The sequence below is a fragment of the Schistocerca gregaria genome, chromosome 8, assembly GCF_023897955.1.
Source record: "Schistocerca gregaria isolate iqSchGreg1 chromosome 8, iqSchGreg1.2, whole genome shotgun sequence".
NCBI classification, from domain to species: domain Eukaryota; kingdom Metazoa; phylum Arthropoda; class Insecta; order Orthoptera; family Acrididae; genus Schistocerca; species Schistocerca gregaria.
Genome location: NC_064927.1, coordinates 413,652,354 through 413,674,482, shown reverse-complemented (window position 1 = coordinate 413,674,482; position 22,129 = coordinate 413,652,354).

Below are 22,129 nucleotides of genomic sequence, written 5' to 3'. Positions count from 1 at the left end.
CCCCAGGCGGTATTCACAGATTCCGCTAAATTCGCCTACAAAACCAGATCATCGTATTACACATAGATCAGGAGACATGACGTCATAAACGCTGAAATTCCTGGAAAATTGCCTCATTGTACATGGTGTTTAAATTTAATACTTCTTTGTTGCTACCTATATTCGCAACACATTTTCAGACTATACACAAATATGACGCTGAATCTACTTACGAAATTACATAATTGTATGACGCATAGATCGGGAGATGTAACGTCATCAAAGCTGACATTAGTGAAAAACTGCAGCATTGTGAATTACGTTTAAATTTATTACGTATTTGCTACTGACTCTATTCACACCATATTTCGCAGACAGTATCCGAATACAGCGCTGAATGTCCCTACACAAGTATTGCACGGTACGATACTCAGTTCCAGAGATGTGACGTCAAAAACACTGCGATACCTGAGAAAATGTCATATTACGCATGGTGTCTTAACACATTTATTCGTTGCTAACAAAACATTCCTACAGTCGAGTCAACTTAAGGAAATCCCTGATAGCAGGCATCGCATTGGACATCTTTCAATTGCTAAGCGCAAGCAGCTGTAGGCGAAAATAGCAGTCGTCTGTAGATCTATGGAGAGACGTTTCCAAAGAGACGTTTAAAAAATAGCATTGTAGACACACGAAGCAGCTGCTCCCAGTCTACAGTGACTGTTTCATAATTTCAAAGGCGTTTTTAAAATACATGGACATAGGACTTTTTCTATATTACACAACAACACGTTTAATTTTTTTTTCCTTATAGGAAGTTAACAAAATAAAACTCGGGCAATGCCCGTATTGTCAGCTAGATAGGTTATAAATTAAGATGAATTACATCAAAGTTAAAACTACCCTAAATTATTCCTATCTAAGTACAGACTCTCTTTCATGTTTATGCGAATTTTTCTAAGTTTCAGTTAATAACCTGTTAGGTAAACAAAATTAATTATGCGACCCTGACTTTGAGCCACGTAGTTGTAGCAAACTCTCCATCCCTCTGGGTTTTGCGCAAGAAAATATGTTTCCTTTCTGTGTCAATCCGAAAAGCAGCTCTACATTAATCGAGAACAGGTTAACCATTACAAGCAAGACAACATCGTGGAGAGCGTGCCTCCATCTGGTGCTGTGTAATTCGTACAGAAGTAAGAGACCGTTTACAGATATCGCTAAAGAATAAAACACTCATGTGTCCTTCACCACTAATTCTGCTCGGTTCGACGTTTCAAGCGTTGTTTACTCACCAGGAACACATAACTGATGGGAGAGGTAGCTGGGACAGGTGAAGTTGGAAACAAAGAATGTGAAGAAAGATTCATGCGGGTTGTGGAGGAGAAACGTGACAATAGGAAACGATTCATTTAGTGGATGAAAAGAGTGTGGTGTGTTTGGAAAATAGAATTCCCAGCTTTTAGCTGCCTTTCCATCGGCTGTGAGCCCCTATTTCATACGGATCCAATTAAACTAGCTCAAATGAAATGAATGGAAACTTTGTGGGCTGAATCAATGGAGACTGTATGACGGGAAACGATAATTGGTAGAAACCGTTCTGAAAAGCGACCCAGCGAAGTAATTACCAACTATTTCTTGCCTTCATCCGACTGAGTCTATAAATTTTAATTCAGTGAATTTACCACCATTAATATGACACGCCTTGACGCAGGGTAGACGATGATACCCAATCTACTACACACCCACTATTGTAACTTCCATATAGTATGAGAGGGGCAGTTGCACTGGTGTTTTGCTAATCGGAGGTTAAAATATCCTTTATAGAATCAGACATGGAAGCGTGTTGATATAGCCTAATAGTTACGGCGAATGCTCGCAAAAATTAAGGAAAACATGGTTCTTGTCAAAGACTGGCAATTTTTATTTTTAATTTCCGAAATCGTGTCCAAAACTGTCCACAATTTATCGTCGACAAAAACAAATGGCACTGTTGTGACCTGATGATAATAGACTGTCTGCCCACTGCAAATGAACTAAAAACGGCACCTTCAATATCTACTGATCAGTGCGACAAAGAACTGAATAATCCTACTTTTCAAACTTCACTTCAGCCTGGACCTCACTATTACACTCCTGGAAATTGAAATAAGAACACCGTGAATTCATTGTCCCAGGAAGGGGAAACTTTATTGACACATTCCTGGGGTCAGATACATCACATGATCACACTGACAGAACCACAGGCACATAGACACAGGCAACAGAGCATGCACAATGTCGGCACTAGTACAGTGTATATCCACCTTTCGCAACAATGCAGGCTGCTATTCTCCAATGGAGACGATCGTAGAGATGCTGGATGTAGTCCTGTGGAACGGCTTGCCATGCCATTTCCACCTGGCGCCTCAGTTGGACCAGCGTTCGTGCTGGACGTGCAGACCGCGTGAGACGACGCTTCACCCAGTTCCAAACATGCTCAATGGGGGACAGATCCGGAGATCTTGCTGGCCAGGGTAGTTGACTTACACCTTCTAGAGCACGTTGGGTGGCACGGGATACATGCGGGCGTGCATTGTCCTGTTGGAGCAGCAAGTTCCCTTGCCGGTCTAGGAATGGTAGAACGATGGGTCCGATGACGGTTTGGATGTACCGTGCACTAATCAGTGCCCCCTCGACGATCACCAGAGGTGTACGGCCAGTGTAGAAGATCGCTCCCCACACCATGATGCCGGGTGTTGGCCCTGTGTGCCTCGGTCGTATGCAGTCCTGATTGTGGTGCTCACCTGCACGGCGCCAAACACGCATATGACCATCATTGGCACCAAGGCATAAGCGACTCTCATCGCTGAAGACGACACGTCTCAATTCGTCCCTCCATTCGCGCCTGTCGCGACACCACTGGAGGCGGGCTGCACGATGTTGGGGCGTGACCGGAAGACGGCCTAACGGTGTGCGGGACCGTAGCCCAGCTTCATGGAGACGGTTGCGAATGGTCCTCGCCGATACCCCAGGAGCAACAGTGTCCCTAATTTGCTGGGAAGTGGCGGTGCGGTCCCCTACGGCACTGCGTAGGATCCTACGGTCTTAGCGTTTATCCGTGCGTCGCTGCGGTCCGGTCCCAGGTCGACGAGCACTTGTATCTTCCGCCGATCACTGGCGACAACATCTATGTACTGTGGAGACCTCACGCCCCACGTGTTGAGCAATTCGGCGGTACGTCCACCCGGCCTCCCGCATGCCCACTATACGCCCTCGCTCAAAGTCCGTCAACAGCACATACGGTTCACGTCCACGCTGTCGCGGCATGCTACCAGTGTTACAGACTGCGATGGAGCTCCGTATGCCACGGCAAACTGGCTGACACTGACGGCGGCGGTGCACAAATGCTGCGCAGCTAGCGCCATTCGACGGCCAACACCGCGGTTCCTGGTGTGTCCGCTGTGCCGTGCGTGTGATCATTGCTTGTACAGCCTTCTCGCAGTGTCCGGTGCAAGTATGGTGGGTCTGACACCCCGGTGTCAATGTGTTCTTTTTTCCATTTCCAGGAGTGTACTTTTGAACACCCACATGCTTCGTTTGTTAACGCTCATGGAGGTAATGATATTACAGAGAAATGATTTAGCCACAGGGAAACGTACCCGTTAGGAACGTTTCATGGAATAACAGGTCCGCAGTAGCTTTCACTTTACGTAATTCGACGCACGACCGGAATGCTAGCCAGAGTATTCCATAACCTGGTGCACCCAGCCTGCGATATATTTCCGTTAGGAAGCAGCAGAATAGCAGTGTAGGCGTTAGTAATGCGAACAAATAACTCTCGCCTCGAATTTCCGGATAGCTGCCGAGTACTGGTTCCAGCAAGCGGTGACTGTGTGACGCTCGTCGTGCGTTCACCTTTTCCGGAAATGATGTCAAAACGATGTGAACTGGTCCAGCAGCATATTTTGAGGAAGCTGAGTAACACACTGACATCATCTTCTCCCGTGTGTGAGTGGGCCCTCTGATATCGCGACATGTTCGAGGAATTATCTAAATAGGAAGGAAATCAGTAGACGTGATGTACATGTACAGGCAAACAAATCATTATACCTTCCGAAAAGTTAGTTGATTTATTCAAGAAAAAGAGCTTCACAAATAGAGCAAATCAATAATGCGTTGGTCCATTTCTAGCCCTTATGCAAGCAGTTAATCAGCTTTGCGTTGATTGATAGTGTTGTTGAATGTACTCCTGGGGGATATCGTGCCAAATTCTCTCCAATTGGGGCGTTAGATCGTCAGATCTCGAGCTGGATCGTGGATCATTTTGACGATCTAAAGGGCCAAATGGTCAGAATTTCGCTCAGCGGGACATCCTTTTATTTTATTTTTTTTTTGTCTTAGAGCGTATACTGAACATAGTAAGCACTGGCGACTGATCAGGAAGCGTTGTTGCATTAGCAGTTTCCGATGTATCAGACACTGTGTTTGCTCAACGAACATGAATAAGATTAGATTCGAAAAAGGGTAATAATTGAATAAAATCAGCCTTCTAGTGGATTCTCAGCCAATATGAATAAGTTTAATGATGAACTACAATAAAAAATGATATATACACTCCATTTCAAGAGCCTAACGGCTGGTTCCAAAACATATCTTCCACGTCGCTGTGAAATACGGAGGGTCGCGAAAATTCGTGAGACACTTTGCATTAATTCTTGAAGTTTCTTTCTGGAGCACTAGTTCAGGAAGATTGCAAGATCAATACGGAACGGAGGGATCTGAAATAGATCTACGTAGAATACGTTAGTCCAAATTTCCATTTAAATCAGGAAAGGAGGTTACTCACTAGCACTAACTTCAGGCTGCAGGTAAGGAAATGAAACTTGAGTGCATTCGTTTCTCGTGTGGCCCTATACAGAGAGGAACTTGTAAAAAGTAGGAACGAGTGACCAGACGACTGCGAACACTGTAGATCTTATTCCACCGTTCGGGGAGGTGGGCAGGAGACGGGTGGGGGGTCTTGAAAAACAGCGGGAAAGATAGAGGCATCGATGAAGAGGTGCTGGAAAGCATTCAAGCCTTTGAAATGATATCCAAACTAGAAAACAGAATGTCATAAGGAACAATAACTTAAATGGTACAGTAGCAGAAGGCGTTATTGACAGAAGGAACTACCAAACGGGGAGTGACGTGAGAAACTTCACTTACCCAGACATTAAGAGACAGAGATATCATTTGATTGGCCAAAGCGGTTTCTTCATTAACAGAATAAGTAGGTGATAGTACGTTTCGAGCCCGTTAACAACAGTGTGAAAGCAACTTCTTTGTCTGTGTACAACTTACCACCGGACAAAGACCATTGCATCGTCTCTGGGAGAAGACGCCGTGGCTTTCCAGAACTGATCTACACGCAGACTAGATTTGATCCAGTTCCAACATCTTACGATGCAATTATAGCGTCATTCCAATTCACGTAACTCACCTCTGATCCCGACTGAAATTAGTCACAAACGTTTCGAGCAAAATCATAATGAAATTTGCGTTCTTTGAATCAGAATCCCCGCTAAAGACTGAATGCTCTAATAGACTAGCTGATTCTCTCTGTGTCAATAGTTTGCATGAGAAAAAAAAACAAGGAATTCTAGATGTTCTGTCCCTTAAGACATTCATCCTAAGAAGCAGAATTTTTCTACATCTCTATCAGACTATCTCTTCACTGTTTACCAGTATATTTTTCAAAGACGTCTGCCTCCGCAGCTAAGGGGTCCGAGCCAAGGTTTCAATTTCCGTTACTGCTTGTTTGGTGTACTGGCACAGTGTGGATTCAGCTTTCTGAGACCAGGTGAGGAGCTACTTGAATGAGAGGAGTCGGTTCCAAGATTTCGAAAGCCTACAAAGTCTGGGAGGGCGTTGTGTCGACTCGACGGCCCCTCCACACCGAATTTGAATGACGCCATATGGAGGAAGATGACACAGCATCTCTCTGTCCACTGGAGCTGATGGAAAAGTTATTATTTTTTTGTATACACTCCTAGCTACCTTCCAACTGCACCACGTCGGCCAATACAGTTTTGGACTGTCTGGACAACAGGTACAGTGTAATAACAAATGTTTTACTATTAGTTCTATGTAACACAGACTGAATTGCGCTTTCATATACAATTATCATGCTGGAATAGATTGGTGCAAGCGGCCCAAAATTGTCGATTGTGTGACTCAGGAAGTGATAGGGTTGTTTTAGTGCTGGTAGAGTACCACAGAAATATAAAGCAAGTACGGCCTTTGAGAGCAGAGTGCGTTCACTGCCAATGACCAGCGCTGTTTGGCATCGCATCACCTGAGCCGATAGTATTCTTGATGAGTTATGGGAAACACTTTGCTACACTTAGAAACAGGGAATGCTGGGTACCTGCAATATGTCTTCCGAGGGTATCACAGACGCTTGGGCGAAAATCATGACAAACATGGCATTAGAATCAAAAAACCCTTATCTTAAAATAGACTCCGAACACCAGATGACTTCTCGGAGGACCTGCGTTCTTGTCCATAATGGCACTGATGCTGGAAGGGGAAGAATAAAAGGGCGAAACACCTGGAACAGTAATTGCGAAAGGAAGAAGGGAAGTAACATTAGGGTTAATCTTCCTGTCGATGACATATTAGCTAGAGATGGATAACAAGTTCTTATTGTGAGAGGGTAGCAAAATATGCAGCTGCTTTTAAAAACAACCACGACATTCGCATTTAGCGATTCAGAGAAATGAAAGAAAACCTAGATGGGTATATTTTTTGTGCAGGTATTGCACCTCAGATCGTAAACGTTTGGGAAGTGTCATATTTCAGAACTGCCGAGTGTTCCTGATAAAATAATGATCAACTGACCAACAGAAGATACCATAAAATTATTTACATGGGCCACTATGGCAACATTCTGTCCGTGACATCAGAATATGGCCGTCGTTAAGCAGAATGCACTCCAAACAGTGAACGACGGTTATTTAACTGTAAAAATGCATTTTGCTGTTCATTCTATTAATCAGTTTCGCTACTGAAAGCGGTTTCAGTGATGCTGGGTGGTTGTTGATGCCGCGGGAAGAACATTGCTCTACAGACTAATGTGCCTAATTTTATGTGCCCTGATGATGTTCGGTTGATCGCAAATAGTAATTAATAGAGGCTTCTTGCACGGGTAGCTCCTGGTGGTTCTGAAACAGGGTTTTTTCCTTAATCTGGATGGCTGCAGGAGACTTTGAATCGCTTTGTCCCCAGTGACGAGCCCACTGTCTGACCGCTGCCCCACTTCTGGGACAGTTCACATAGTGGAACCCACCACGTTCATATTTTTCGTAGCTTATCTATAGCGCGTGTGCGTAATATGCATCAAAATACTCGTCTGATTCTTGTCCATTGCTTAATATATGTTTTGCATTAATTTCGTAGTTCTAGGATTCATAATGAAATGAGTATTAAATATAAAGAAGTTCGTTTGAATGTGACGAAATCAACATAAGGATACACAATAAGTCAGTCTGTTATCACAAGTTTAATTCACCATGCACATTCGTTGGCTTTGACAATTCGTATCCAAACGAGAGCAGGTAGGTGGAAAGAATACATTGAAAGTCTCTATGAGGGTGAAGATTTGTCTGATGTGATAGAAGAAGAAACAGGAGACGAGTTAGAAGAGACAGGGGATCCAGTATTAGAATCGGAATTTGAAAGAGCTTTGGAGGATTTACGGTCAAATAAGGCAGAAGGGATAGATAACATTCCACCAGAGTTTCTAAAATCATTAGGGGAAGTGGCAACAAAACGACTATACACGTTGGTGTGTAGAATATATGAGTCTGGCGACATACCATCTGACTTTCGGAAAAGCATCATCCACACAATTCCGAAGACGGCAAGAGCTGACAAGTGCGAGAATTATCGCACAATCAGCTTAAGAGCTCATTCATCGAAGCTGCTTACAAGAATAATATACAGAAGAGTGGAAAAGGAAATTGAGAATGCGCTAGGTGACGATCAGTTTGGCTTTAGGAAAAGTAAAGGCACGAGAGAGGCAATTCTGACGTTACGGCTAATAATGGAAGCAAGGCTAAAGAAAAATCAAGACACGTTCATAAGATTTGTCGACCTGGAAAAAGCGTTCGACAATATAAAATGGTGCAAGCTGTTCGAGATTCTGAAAAAAGTAGGGGTAAGCTATAGGGAGAGACGGGTCATATACAATATGTACAACAACCAAGAGGGAATAATAAGAGTGGACGATGAAGAACGAAGTGCTCGTATTAAGATGGGAGTGAGACAAGGCTGTAGCCTTTCGCCCCTACTCTTCAATCTGCACATCGAGGAAGCAATGATGGAAATAAAAGAAAGGTTCAGGAGTGGGATTAAAATACAAGGTGAAAGGATATCAATGATACGATTCGCTGATGACATTGCTATCCTGAGTGAAAGTGAAGAAGAATTAAATGATCTGCTGAATGGAATGAACAGTCTAATGAGTAAACAGTATGGTTTGAGAGTAAATCGGAGAAAGACGAAGGTAATGAGAAGTACTAGAAATGAGAACACCGAGAAACTTAACATCAGTATTGATGGTCACAAAGTCAATGAAGTTAAGGAATTCTGCTACCTAGGCAAGTAAAATAACCAATGACGGACGGAGCAAGGAGGACATCAAAAGCAGACTCGCTATGGCAAAAAAGGCATTTCTGGCCAAGAGAAGTCTACTAATATCAAACACCGGCCTTAATTTGAGGAAGAAATTTCTGAGGATGTACGTCTTGAGTACAGCATTGTGTGGTAGTGGAACATGGATTGTGGGAATACCGGAACAGAAGAGTATCGAAGCATTTGAGATGTGGTGCTATAGACGAATGTTGAAAATTAGGTGGACTGATAAGGTAAGGAATGAGGAGGTTCTACGCAGAATCGGAGAGGAAAGGAATATGTGGAAAACACTGATAAGGAGAAGGGACGGGATGATAGGACATCTGCTAAGAGGGAATGACTTCCATGATACTAGAGGGAGCTGTAGAGGGCAAAAACTGTAGAGGAAGACAGAGATTGGAATACGTGAAGAAAATAATTGAGGACGTAGGTTGCAAGTGCTACTCTGAGATGAAGAGGTTAGCACAGGAAAGGAATTCGTGGCGGGCCGCATCAAACCAGTCAGTAGACTGATGAAAAAAAAAAAGTCCCAACGATCACCTTTCAACCTAACTAGACCTCGAGCAGATTAGTCTCTGGCGGCCGGGTGGCCGAACGGTTCTTCTAGGCGCTACAGTCTGGAACCGCGCGACCGCTACGGTTGCAGGTTAGAATACTGCCTTGCCGCGGGCATGGATGTGTGTGATGTCCTTAGGTTAGTTAGGTTTAAGTAGTTCTAAGTTCTAGGGGACTGATGACCTCAGATGTCAAGTCCCATAGTGCTCAGATCCCTTTGAACCATTTGAAGGTTAGTCTCTCACCACAACCAAGATCTCGTTGGAGTCCAGCATGACACTCGAGCTCCGCCTCGCACGATCATTATCTTCAGAAAAACTGAGAAGCTCTTCACATGGCATGAACGTCTATCAGGCAGGGAGGATGGAAGGAAGGATGGAGGGAGAGTGAAGGGACAGAGGGAAATAGAGTATGTGGTAATGACTGTGAGGCTAAGTGGAAGAGGTGGAGGAAGAATGGAAGAAGGGTGGTGGGAGAGTAGGTGGAATAGGACGGAAAGAGAGAGAGGGGGGGGAGAGAGGGACAGTGCTGAAGGGTGGGAGGAAGTCTGTCTCGGAGAGCAGGAGGGAGGGACAGAGGATCCTAACTGTCCTGGGATACGATATGGAGAGATGAAATCGGTATCAGAGTAGGCATTAATTCCAAGTTGTAACGAAAATCTGTCTTCGGATAGCAAAGGAAGCGCTGCGTATTCGTGTACTCAGCTAGCTACAGACTGGCGCCACATAGAGACAAAAACGGTATGCAAACACGAGAAGGGAATTGTTCAGAGAGGATGTGATCTGTGTCCTGACACGCTCAGCATGATACTGGAAGTTGAGCCTCAGAATATGCCGAAATATGATACGGTTCAAGCATATGACCCCTATATATATCAGATGGAATTTCCAGGGTATCCTTATTATGATATTTAACGGGGGTGATAGGTTCAAAAACGTGGGACTCACCAAGTTGGGGAAGAGCACAGTAGGCGTCTGTGACGCTACCTGTGTGTTACTGATCACCGGGCTGCTGACTTAACACATTTTGAGACATTGGCATAGTGCCATCACAAAGGAGACAGGTGTGGCAGCTGACTTTAACTGCTTGTGAAGTCATAGTTTGTGACGGGAATCACAGAGGCTGTCAATCAGTAGTGCAAGGAACAGACTTCCATAGTTACGATATTATTATGACTTTCATTTAATCTGGGCTTCCTTGAGAAATACATCGAACTCAGTAACCCTGAGAACACTTTTCACCTTGTAGTCGAGTTACAGTTGGAGTTCTGCCCACGCTATTGTCGATAAAGGCCATCCACAAAGTGTCATTGCTCACCCTTTCAGGACACGACATATGGAGGAATGGGTTAAGGGGTGTAGGATATCAAACGGTCTAACTAGGAGCAGGAAAGGCACCACAGGACATTTTCATTTCCACTGTATATACTTTTACAAAGAAATTCAACGTGAGCAGGAAGGATTCAGTATTCACAGTCATAGCAGTGGAAGTGGAAGAACATAGCAAAGTAATTTTTTTACATGTGACATTTCATTTTTTCACTTACTATTGGCTGCTTTTGTTGCTATAAGTCCACTTATCTTCATAAGTAAGAGAGATTCTTCGATGAATTTTACGCAGCATACAAACCATACTTTCAGGTGTATGAACTCTAGAATTCTTCAGTTAAAACTTCCGGGCTGAGAGGCCGTGGTCGATGTATAAAATTTCCACCTCACGTTTCGTCTCCAGCTGCGGGAGACATCTTCCGAGGTCGTCTGGCTACTGCCACTGAGGCTCCAGGTACTCTCGCATTTATAGAGCGCATAGAGGGCACCACCATTCGTCACGTGATGCCGACAGTATGCCTATCTTTGGAGGCGTCATTATTCTCGATTAAAGAGAAACATAAGAGAAACTGTCGCTTAGGACACATCGAAAAATCGGCCGTAGCTGAGCATGTTTTTCGAGATGGGAACCACGAAATTAAATTTAATGAGACTAGCGTTCTAGCACGAACATCCCATTATCATGCACGCATGTATAGGGAAGCAATAGAGATCCACAAACACCACAACAATTTTAATAGAAAAGAGGAAGTTTTAAAATTGGACAAAATATGGATGTCGACGTTGCGCAAGAAGAATGACAATCGATTACTCTTAATCGAGAATAATGACGCCTCCAAAGATAGGCATACTGTCGGCATCACGTGACGAATGGTGGTGCCCTCTATGCGCTCTATAAATGCGAGAGTACCTGGAGCCTCAGTGGCAGTAGCCGGACGACCTCGGAAGATGTCTCCCGCAGCTGGAGACGAAACGTCAGGTGGAAATTTTATACATCGACCACGGCCTCTCAGCCCGGAAGTTTTAACTGAAGACTATTCCGGCCGTGAAAGCCTGCACTGTATGATTGAACTCTAGAATTTTCCAAATCTGTTTAAAACTGTGGTAAAAATTGAGATAATTAACTTCACAATGTAACAGCTCATTCATTTTTTCATAAATGAAATAAATTCTAGAGTTTCTTACATCTTTGGATTTGGATGTATTCATCGAAGAATCTCTTACTTATGAAGAAAAGTGTACCTATAGCAACAAATGCTGCCAATAGTAAGTGAAAAAATGGTCAAATTTAATATGTAAAAAAATATCTTCTTATGTTTTCCAACTTCCACTGCTATGAGTGTGATTCCTGAATCATTTGTGGTCATGCTGACAAAGTTTTATGAACTTATTAGTAAAAGTATAGGCAGTGGATATTAAAATGTCCTGTGGTGCTTCTCCTGCTCTAAGTTGGCCCAGGGCGAGAGGCAGAAAATGGCTGGGAGCACAGGAGGTAAGATGGAAAGAGGCTGTGAGGGAAGGTTACAGGAAGGGGAGGTGGGGGGCTCAGAGAGGGTAGAGGGAGCAAGGGAGGGAAGGAACTAAGACATGTGGTAGATATTGATGGGGATGATAGGGAGGGTAGGGAGGAAAGAAAGGATGGGACAGAGAGAATGGGGGAGGGTGTAATAGTGGAGAGAAGAGTGTGGTAGGGGAGCAAGGAGAGAGAAAGTAGGCTGAGTGAGCGGGAGGAAGGGCTTTAGACTCAGAGAGAGGCAGAAGAGAGGGAGCCAGGTAGGATGGGTTAGAGGAAGGGAGGGTTGGTTGGTAGGAACTCGAACAAGAAGAAGTGGAATGAGGAAACAAGGGTGGGAGGAAGGGTAAGTTTCAGAGGAAGGGACAGAAGGAGTGGGATGGAGATGGAGGGAGTACGAGAGGAAGGAAAAAGTTGGGGACAAGGAAAGAGGGTGAGTGGAAAAGAAGGAGAGATGAAGGGAGGGAATGAATGAAGTATAGAGTAGGGAAAAAGAGTGGGAGTATAGAAATGTGGAAAGAAAAGTCATTTAACAGCTTGGCACAGTCACCCCTAACTTCTCCACATCTTACTGGGTTTGTTTTTTAGCCAAAGCAGCGTTACACTTTACCTTACGCTATCATCCTCTGTTGCAATTATAATAGTCCAGGGGCGGGCAGGAATCCTGCACGTGTGCAGTGCACTTGTTCGTCTGCAGTTAACAGGTGTTCTGCGTGCACACAGGGGCAAGCTGGCCACCCGCTTCTCTCTCCTCCCAACATACTGTCCCTCCACTCCTTCCTCTGTAATGCGTTTTGTTCACTGGCTTGCTTTTTTGAATGAAGGAATAGGGTTAGTAGGAGTGCTTGAAAGAAATCATACTTTGAAAGAGTACCTATTAGCTACGATACGTTTTATTTAAGTGGAGTTTACTATACGTTTAATGTCTGGAACAAAATTTCTACGTACAGACAAACACAATTAGTTACGTAAATTTTCATCACTGACGTTTGCTCTTAACCGAGACTTATTAATTGTCATAACAGAAAAAAATCTCTCACAAACGTATGTCGAACCAAACACTGCCATTATCTTCGTGGCTTCACGATCGAGACGAAGAAACTCTTGCTGTGGAAAGTCGTGATAAGTCTATTGGACGTCTTGCCAAAAGGAACTTGTCTCTCAGACGAGAATTACAGTGCATATCTATTAATTCCATTGGCAAATTGGGATGAATATTATCTACAGAAAAAGCAAATGGTCTCTAGAATCATTCAGAAGCTTGGGATAAATATGATATATCCCAAAATCGCTTGAGAATTTCCTCTTTTATTGCACTAAGTACGGAAACATATTCTTTGCAATTCTGTTCTCGCACAGTAGACAGAGCAGGGAGATGCACTGCGTTCCCTGACGAGAGCTGTAGTTCCCACAGCTCAAGCTTGCTAGTGAAAGCTTGCACCTTTTCAGCCCTTTCACAAATTAGCTTATTTTCTCCTTTCAAACTTGTGTTCAATGCATTAATGGGTGCGGTAATGTCCACTAAAAATGCAAGGTCGGCAATCCACTTTGAATCTTCTAACTTGGGATCGTACCTTCCTTTGTCCTTTAAAAACTGATTTATTGGCATTCTCATCTCAAAAAGTGTTTTGAGTACATTATCGCGGCTAAGCCAGCGGCCTTCACAGTGGTATGGTATGTCACCGTACTCTTCCCTAATTTCAGCTAAATATGTGTGAAACTGTCTATGTGTAAGCCCATGGGATCTCAAATAATTAACTGTCCGAATAACCATTTGCATGACGTCCCCCAGTTTTGCTGCTTTTGCACAGAGTACCTCTTGGTGCAAAATGCAGTGGTTGTTCTACAATGATACTTCTGTACGCTGTAGCTTTTTTCTTAGTAATCCAACAAATCCCACGTGTTCACCTTTCATTGCAGGTGCTCCGTCTGTTGTCACTGACACCAAACGTTCCCAGTTGAATCGACAGCTCCTTCAACGGCTTTTAGAATGTCCGCGCCGGTGCTTTTTAAAGATATCATATGTGAAAAATCCCCTTTTATGCGCATAGCAGTGTCCACTATGCGGACATAAATCACTAATTGTGCGGTGTCTTAAATATCAGTGGACTCATCAAGTGCGACGGAAAATGTAATAAACTCCTGCACTGCACTCCTTAATTGAAGGTAAACATCACCTGCCACGGCACTTATGCGACGACTTACAGTCCACCGAGAAAGAGTGATGGCTCGAAACTGACAACAGCAACTTACGTCAGTTTCATCTAGTATCGTCAGATCGCTCTTCTTAAGCTCAGTAATTTCCCAATCGATTCAGAATCCGACAATAAATTGTACTCGTCCTTGTTAAATTAATTATAATGGCGTTCTATGCTAAACTTCCGCTGACCAGCTACAATACTGCCACATATTAAACATTTCGAATTTTCACGTTCTTGCACAAAGAAAAAATAATTCTCTTGTTCCCTTTTAAAAGATAACAGATCCCCACTTCTCCGTTTCCTTGATTCACTCTGCATTTTCCAGTTCTTGAAATACAACGTTCGCTACGTAGTGGTCGCTTCCCGGCAACGTCCGCAGCTTAGCCTGGTACTACACTATGCAACCTGCCGGCTGTCGCCACAGACTCGGTCTCGACGATTGCACGCGAGCAGCACACGTGCAGCGCTGTGCGATCACGAGCCACGTGCAACGTTTGCCCGCCCCTGTAATAGTGTATTCATTCCAGAATCGTATTTTCTGCACCGAGAGCTACGCGCATGAGGGCTGGGAGCTGACTGGCCGGGTTCTACCAGCGCAGGCCCTTTGTCACGCCAGGTAACAGCGGGTAACGTTGCGCGGATGATCACAGCGCTGGCGGTGCAGGGCCGCTTAACCGTCCCCTAGCGATGCTCACAGTGGGGATCGAGCAGAGCCGCTGTTTGCCAATCCGCGCTGCGCCGGCAGTAGATGTTAAGCGAGTGCCCACACGCTGATTGCAATCGGCCTGTTTGCCGTAAACACGGCGCGACGTCTCCACCACCTGACTGACGCCAGCCGCACTCTGTGCGGTCCGAGTGCTGCGATGGAGGCCGCGTTACATCGGTGTGTTCCGAGGCGCCCGTCTCGCACACATAAACGGTAACTTCTTTCGTCAACTACGGCTTCTAGTTTCTTCTGCATTTTATTCAGCAATATACAGGGTATTCGGAAATTCCCGTTACAAGCTTCTGGAACTTGTAGACAGGACTAACTGCATAACATTGTAAACAACGTCCCATGTTCAGAGCCGGCCGCTGTGGCCGAGCGGTTCTAAGTGCTTCAGTCCGGATCCGCGCTGCTGCTACGGTTGTAGGTTCGAATCCTGCCTCGGTCATGGATGTGGGTATTGTCCTTAGGTCAGTTAGATCTAAATCTAGGGGACTGATGACCTAAGTTGTTAAGTACCCTATTGAGTCATTTGAACCATATCTGGAAACATCTTCCAACGACGCTAAAGAGCGTAGAAGTTATAGGCACCTGTGCCTGTAAACACACACACTGAGCCGCGGTAAAACCTTCTGTTTTGAAGAGCGCGCCGCAGCGCGTAGTATGAAGCAGTCGCCTTCCGTTTCTGGCGGTGGCGCCGCTGTGACAATCGCAGGTTTTGGTGTCTCCCTCTGATGGTAACGGGGAAAGGTTGCCTGTTCACATGTATTTAAGGGGCGCTATGAGCTCGCCAGTCAACTTGACCTTCTCCTTCACCTCACTCATCTCCCATCTCCTTTCCTAACAGCTTAATTCCTGTCGCTCCACAATCTTCCTCTCCCTGGACCTCGAATGTGCTAATGACCGCGTAAGGCATTCCGGTCTCCTCTTCAAGCTCCACACCTTCGCCCTTCCCATTAACTACGTCCGTCTGATCGGCTCCTTTCTCTCCCACCGTCCTTCCTAGGTCACGATCCATAACACGGATTCCCACACCTTTTTTCCCTCCGCCGGTGTGCCCCAAGGCTCCGTCCTCTCCCCCATTCTTTAGTATACGGCGGACATGCCACCACCGTCACCTCACGTCCACTTTCTCCAGTTTGGCGATGACATCGCCTTCCTTGCCTGGCCCCCACCCTGCAGCGCTCCCAACAACTTCTCCAATCCCATCTTGACCGGTTCACCGCTTGGTGCAACCAGTGGTTGCTCAAGGTCAATCCCTCCAAAACACAGGCGATCATTGTAGGCAAAACCACCCCTTCCTTTCGTCTCCTTGATTTTTATCTCACCATCTATGGCCGTCCTATATCCCTCACCCCCACCCTTAAGTACCTTGGCGTCACCCTCGTCCGTCACCTGTCCTGGACCCCCCATCTCTGGACACTCCAAGCTTAGGCACACTCCCGGCTCCATCTCCTCAAGCTGTTTTCCGGCCGTACGTGGGGTCTGGACCCCTCCACCATACTCCACACCTATAAATCCCTCATCCACCCTATCCTTTGGTATGCCCATCTGGCCTGTATCTCCGCCCCCCTACCTTTTATAAATCCCCTCAAATCCTCGAACGCCATGCTCTCTGCCTCGCATCCGTCTCCCCTCCCCCACGTGGATCCTGTACGATCTCATTCCATTCCCCCACCTCCTCCTTTTCCTTGAAAGGATACAGATCCTGTACGCATCCCGTAAACTCGATCCTCCTCACCCGCTTGTCTCACCCATCCTCTCCCACCCTCGCCCGCTGCAGTGCCTATATTCCCACGTCCCACCCGGTCTCCATCTCTCTACCCTCCTTACCCTCTCCCAACGTGGCTTCTGCCAGCTCCCCCTCCTAACGATGTCCTCCTCCTCTCCATCTACCCCTCCTATCAACTTTGATCTCCCCCCCCACTTCCTGTGTCTTTTCCTTTAGGCGCCCTCCCTCCCTTCTCTCTCTTTTTCCCCCATCCCCCTTCCTCCACTCCTCTTCCCCTGGGCTTCCCCTTCCTCCCTTCCCCCTATCTCCCCTGCCCGTAGCATCTCTGTTCTCCCCTCTTCCTCTCCCACCCCCTCTTCCTCTCTTGGCAGGTCCCCGAACTTGTACACGCTCAGTGGACATTCACGCGCCTGAGATCATCGCCATCAGTGTCTCGTGTGTGTGCCTTCGATTTGTGTTTAGTGTTCTTTCGCCGTCATGCCACCACTGTTCCTCGTGAGCCGTCGCAGTCATCCATGTTATGTGCGCTGTGTCAACAAGTGTTAGTGTTTTTTCTCGTCCAGTGTGAACGGCTTCATGTTTATTGTTTTTCGTATCTACAATTTTTTGCCCGCGGTTTTTATTGTATTCTCTGTGCCACCTGTATGTCATTTTATTGTACCACTCACGGCTGAAAAGCAGCATAATATTGAGCTGACAGCCCGCATTGTATAAGGTGATTAATATAACAATAAAGAAAAAAGAAATCTCGCCAGTCAGTCAGTCTGGGTCAGTCTCTCGTCCGCAGCTTCCCAGTCTATCTCTCGTGTGCATTTGTTAGCCAGTTAGTGTCTGTCTGTCGTTTGGATCAACCTTTAAAGCCGGAAAAATGACGGTCTTTCCACTCCGCCAGTAAGAGAAAGCGAGTGGTCGCCGGTCGCGGCTTAGATCCTGCAGCTGAGTCTGCGCGTTAAGCCGCCAGTCTGCTCGAGTCTGCTCAGGCAATGGTCATTGGCCGTTGGATCGATCGGTTGGTCGGTCACACACTGAGACACAAGACGACTTGTCCGTCCTGAGCGTCAGCGCATGTGAGGTCGCCACGGGAGTCCAGTGGGCCGCGGCGTATAGCGAGGGGTAGTAACTTCACGGTCGACACGAGAGCAACAGGAGTCAACCCACGACATCAGTCTGGCCGGTGCGAGCTGCGACGCCGTGAGACGGGAGATCGGCGCGCCTTCCTGCGTCCGTTGAAGCGGCTGGCAGCGGACGGTTCGGGACAGCGATTTGCGGGTGCTACGGCAGGTCTTCTCGAGAAATCGCAGTTTATTAGAAGTTAAGTGATTGGTGGTAGGTTGTTTGATTTACTCTTGTTAAATTCAACTTGTTTTCTTGGTGAGGTCACCAGCCGTTTTGCTTTGGGGTCGTCCCACCATTCTTCTCCGTTTGCCCACCCGCGGGAAGGTGGTTGTTTATAATTTGGGTGGTCCGTTTCTCCCTTGTGGAGTAGGGTCGGGTTAGAACAACCTGCGGTTCGGGTTGTTCGGTAATCTACCTATCAATCTACCGTACGTAAGTAGCTGCCTCTGTCATGTTGGTCGGATTTGGTGTGTTAACGAATTTATTGCTTGGAGTATAACGGCCTAATACCTGAAATATGTTTTGATCTTTGGAAACTTTGATATTATTGGCTATGATCTTGAAAGGCGATATCAGTGTACTGTAGAGCATCGTAACTATTGTTTGGCCAACCTTGTAGAATTTTATATAACATTGGATTTCATGGGCTTTTCCTTAAATGATCATTTTAGTATATAAAGTTGCCACCCTTTCACCGTAAGACTTTTCTTAGAAGTTAAAATCAAGTTGCACCTTCGGTGGCAAGATTAATATTTTAATTGTTATTGTTTTTACCATCCCTCTTATGGGGGGGTGCATAGTTTATGTGCTTGTGTGAATTGTTAAAACTTTTAGTTTAAAGTTATCTGGTGTGTTGCAGATTTGCACCAGTGTAGTCATTCAGAGGCTGTTGTGAGCGGTCGTAACTGCGGCCTTGTCAAAAGGGTGCGGCAAGGTTCTCTGCCCGAAAGCTCATACAGTCAGAACTTGTTTCTTTCTGGCTCTGAATAAATTGTAACTTTGATACTTAGAGGGTGATTTCTGATTATAATTTTAAATCTGTTTCTTTTAAAAAGTGATTTTAGGCACTATTAAAGTGAATAAAATTCCCATTTTTTAGAAGGAATTTGGTTATGATTTCGTCAGTTACTCCCTGGCAACTAGTTCCATGATTACAAAAAAAAAAATGGTTCTAATGGCTCTGAACACTATGGGATTTAACATCTATGGTCATCAGTCCCCTAGAACTTAGAACTACTTAAACCTAACTAACCTAAGGACATCACACAACACCCAGCCATCACGAGACAGAGAAAATCCCTGACCCCGTCGGGAATCGAACCCGGGAAACCGGGCGTGGGAAGCGAGAACGCTACCGCACGACCACGAGATGCGGGCTCCATGCTTACATAGTGTGATTAAATGTGTTAATGTTCTTGATGAATCGCTAGTATATAAAATAAATTCTTAAGAATATTCTTTGAAAATAAATCACGCTTCACACACACACACACACACACACACACACACACACACACACACACATATATATATATATATATATATATATATATATATATATATATATATATATATATATATATGATGATTCTGTGTTGATACTACGATGATGAAGACGAATAAATGTACCAATCTGAGGCAAGAGTCTTTGTTTAGGAAATGAATAAGTTAAAAGTCACAAGCGAAAATCATTCTGACACCTGTGAAAGTGGAATACACTGATCAAACAGAATATTTTGGCCAGCTATCCAATAGGCGGTAAGTGCACCTTTGGCATAGGTGACAGCGGCAACGCGTCGTGGCATGGAAGCAGTTAGGCCTTACGATACTCCTTAGTTGGAGGAAGTTGGCACCATATCTGCACACACGAGTCCTTTAATTTCCGTAAATACTGGGAACGGGAGCGATGAGCTCTGACGCCACGTTCAGTCACACCACAGATGGCGAGTTGGGGGGGAAGCGAGGGGGGGGGGGGGGCAGCACATGAACTGGAACTCGCTATTGTGTTCCACGAACCACTCCATCATACTCCTGGTCTTGTGACATGGAGCATTATCTTGTTGGAAAATTCAACTCCAATCGCGAAACATGATCGTCATGCAGGGGTATACGTGGTCTGCAACCACTATACGATACTCGTTGGCTGTCATGGTGCCTTGAAAACAGCACGTCAATAGCACTTCCCATTTCAGAAATATTTGCGATGCAAGTTTCAGGTGATTGACGCTGTATATACACAGTTACAGGCGCCGGCGTCTGTAGCTGCGTCGGTCTGCAGCGGCATTGGACGGCGTTTCCGGATGTGGGTTCCCATTCGAAATACTGTGTACTTACTTCCCTCTACAAGTTCTAGAGATCTGTGACGGGAATTTCCAAACAACCTGTCTTCGTAATGAGGATTTTAGCTTAAGCAGAACTAGTTACAGGTTTTTCTGCTTCTTTGCTCTTACAAAATTTTGGTGCTGGTAGACGATCGTGCTCCCAGTTGTGCTATTAAGTGAATATACACTACGTAATGGAAAGTGCTGGGAATACACTAAGTAATACGGAGTGTAATGTAGGGAAACATGGAGTAGTGTGTTGTCAGTAGGGAATCAGTAACACCACAGTGGGTCAGTCAGTGTAACTCAGCGACTGCAGACATGGACTAGACGCTGGATGTCACCTGAGTAGCAAATCAATCAGAGGAACTTCAACCCTTCTAAAGCTGCAAGACTCGGGTGTTGGTGAGATAACTGTGACGCAGAAAAGGGAAGGAACAACAGCAGATAAACCAAGTCCAACCAGACCTCATCTACTAACAGACAAGGGCTGTCGAGTACTGCAAACGGCGTTTGTACAGAATCACATCACGTCACCGGAAGTCACTTGTGAGTTACGAAGTGCTAGCAGCAGTCCAGATAATACTATGATTCTGCGTAGAATGTTACAGTGAGCTCCTCACACCCCATATAGTTCTGTAGTCAGTCATTAACGACACCAAGATGGTTTAAACAGGAATCCCACTAGACTACCGAGAAGAAGTGATTTGGACTAAAGAGTTAGCATGTACCCTATGCCAATCCTATGGAGGGGTTTGGGTTTGCCCAGTACGCGGAGAACGTTATCCGCCATCATATGCTGTGCCAACAGCGAAGTAACGGAGGTGTTACAGTATGGGGGTGTTTATTGCGGTTAGGGTATGGATGCTCGTTTCTTGAGATAGATGGCAAGAGGTTCAAGAGAGTACACTAGTTTAAATACTTGGTTTACCACGAACAACACCACAAAAATGGACATCAAGGAAATAATAGCAGTGGCAATAACATGCATTCATTCCCTCAGAGAGACGCTCGGCTCTAAACCGATCTCAGTGAACACTAGGATGAAAATCTACACCACACTGATATGCCTAGCAGTAATGTATGGTTCAGAAGCATAGAGCGTGACTAAGCTAGAACGATAAAAACTATTAATATATGAAAGAAGAATAATGAGGAAGATGTGGGGACCAATTTTAGACAACGGAGAATGGAGATGGAGAATGATAAAATCTGCCTTCTGATGCTACAAACAACTATCCTACAGAAGATAAAGAGAATAGAATGGGTGGGTCATGTAGCCCGTACGCCAGGTGGAAGACAGGCTAAGATGGCACAAGCGGGGAAACTAAACACCAAACGCCCCATTGGACGACCAAGGCAGCGCTGGATGGATGACGTGGCGAAGGACCTAAAAGCCCTGGGAATTGAAGACACCTGGAGGAACCAGGAACTAAAGAGGAAGAAAGGAGGCAGTTTGTGGAAGCAGCGCGTGGTCTGCAGGGCCTGTGATCGCTGAATACCTATCTACCTAGGGTCTGTTCCACTTACCGCATTTACGAAAACGCTAAATGTGTGGCTGGATGTGAAAGCATTTTACACTAATCTGTTCTACGTATGGTAGGGGAACAGTTCAGAGGCGATGACCGTTGGTGTCAGCGTGACATTACACCCTGTCAAAAAGCAGCCTCTCTTACTCAATGGCTTGTGGATAGCTGGAAGTAGCGAGCAGCCCCGTTTTCATAATTTTTTCGAATTTTCCATTTAAATTGTCTTTCATATGACGTGCGGTCCTACATCTTTGGTAAGACAGTGGCTGAGCCCGAGCCGGCATAGTACCGTCTGTTTTGCGTGAAACCCACACTCAGTCCAGGTGAACATCATCCGACGTAGTACGGCAGATTAGGGACTCTACTATGCTGAGACCGCTGCCGCACGGTTGCCCACTGAAGAACCCTCTGTCCGCCAATGGGAGGTCTGGGCGGCGGTCACGTGAGGCACACCGGACATGTTGGTGAGAGAGCGTCGGTATTGCCAGCCAGTT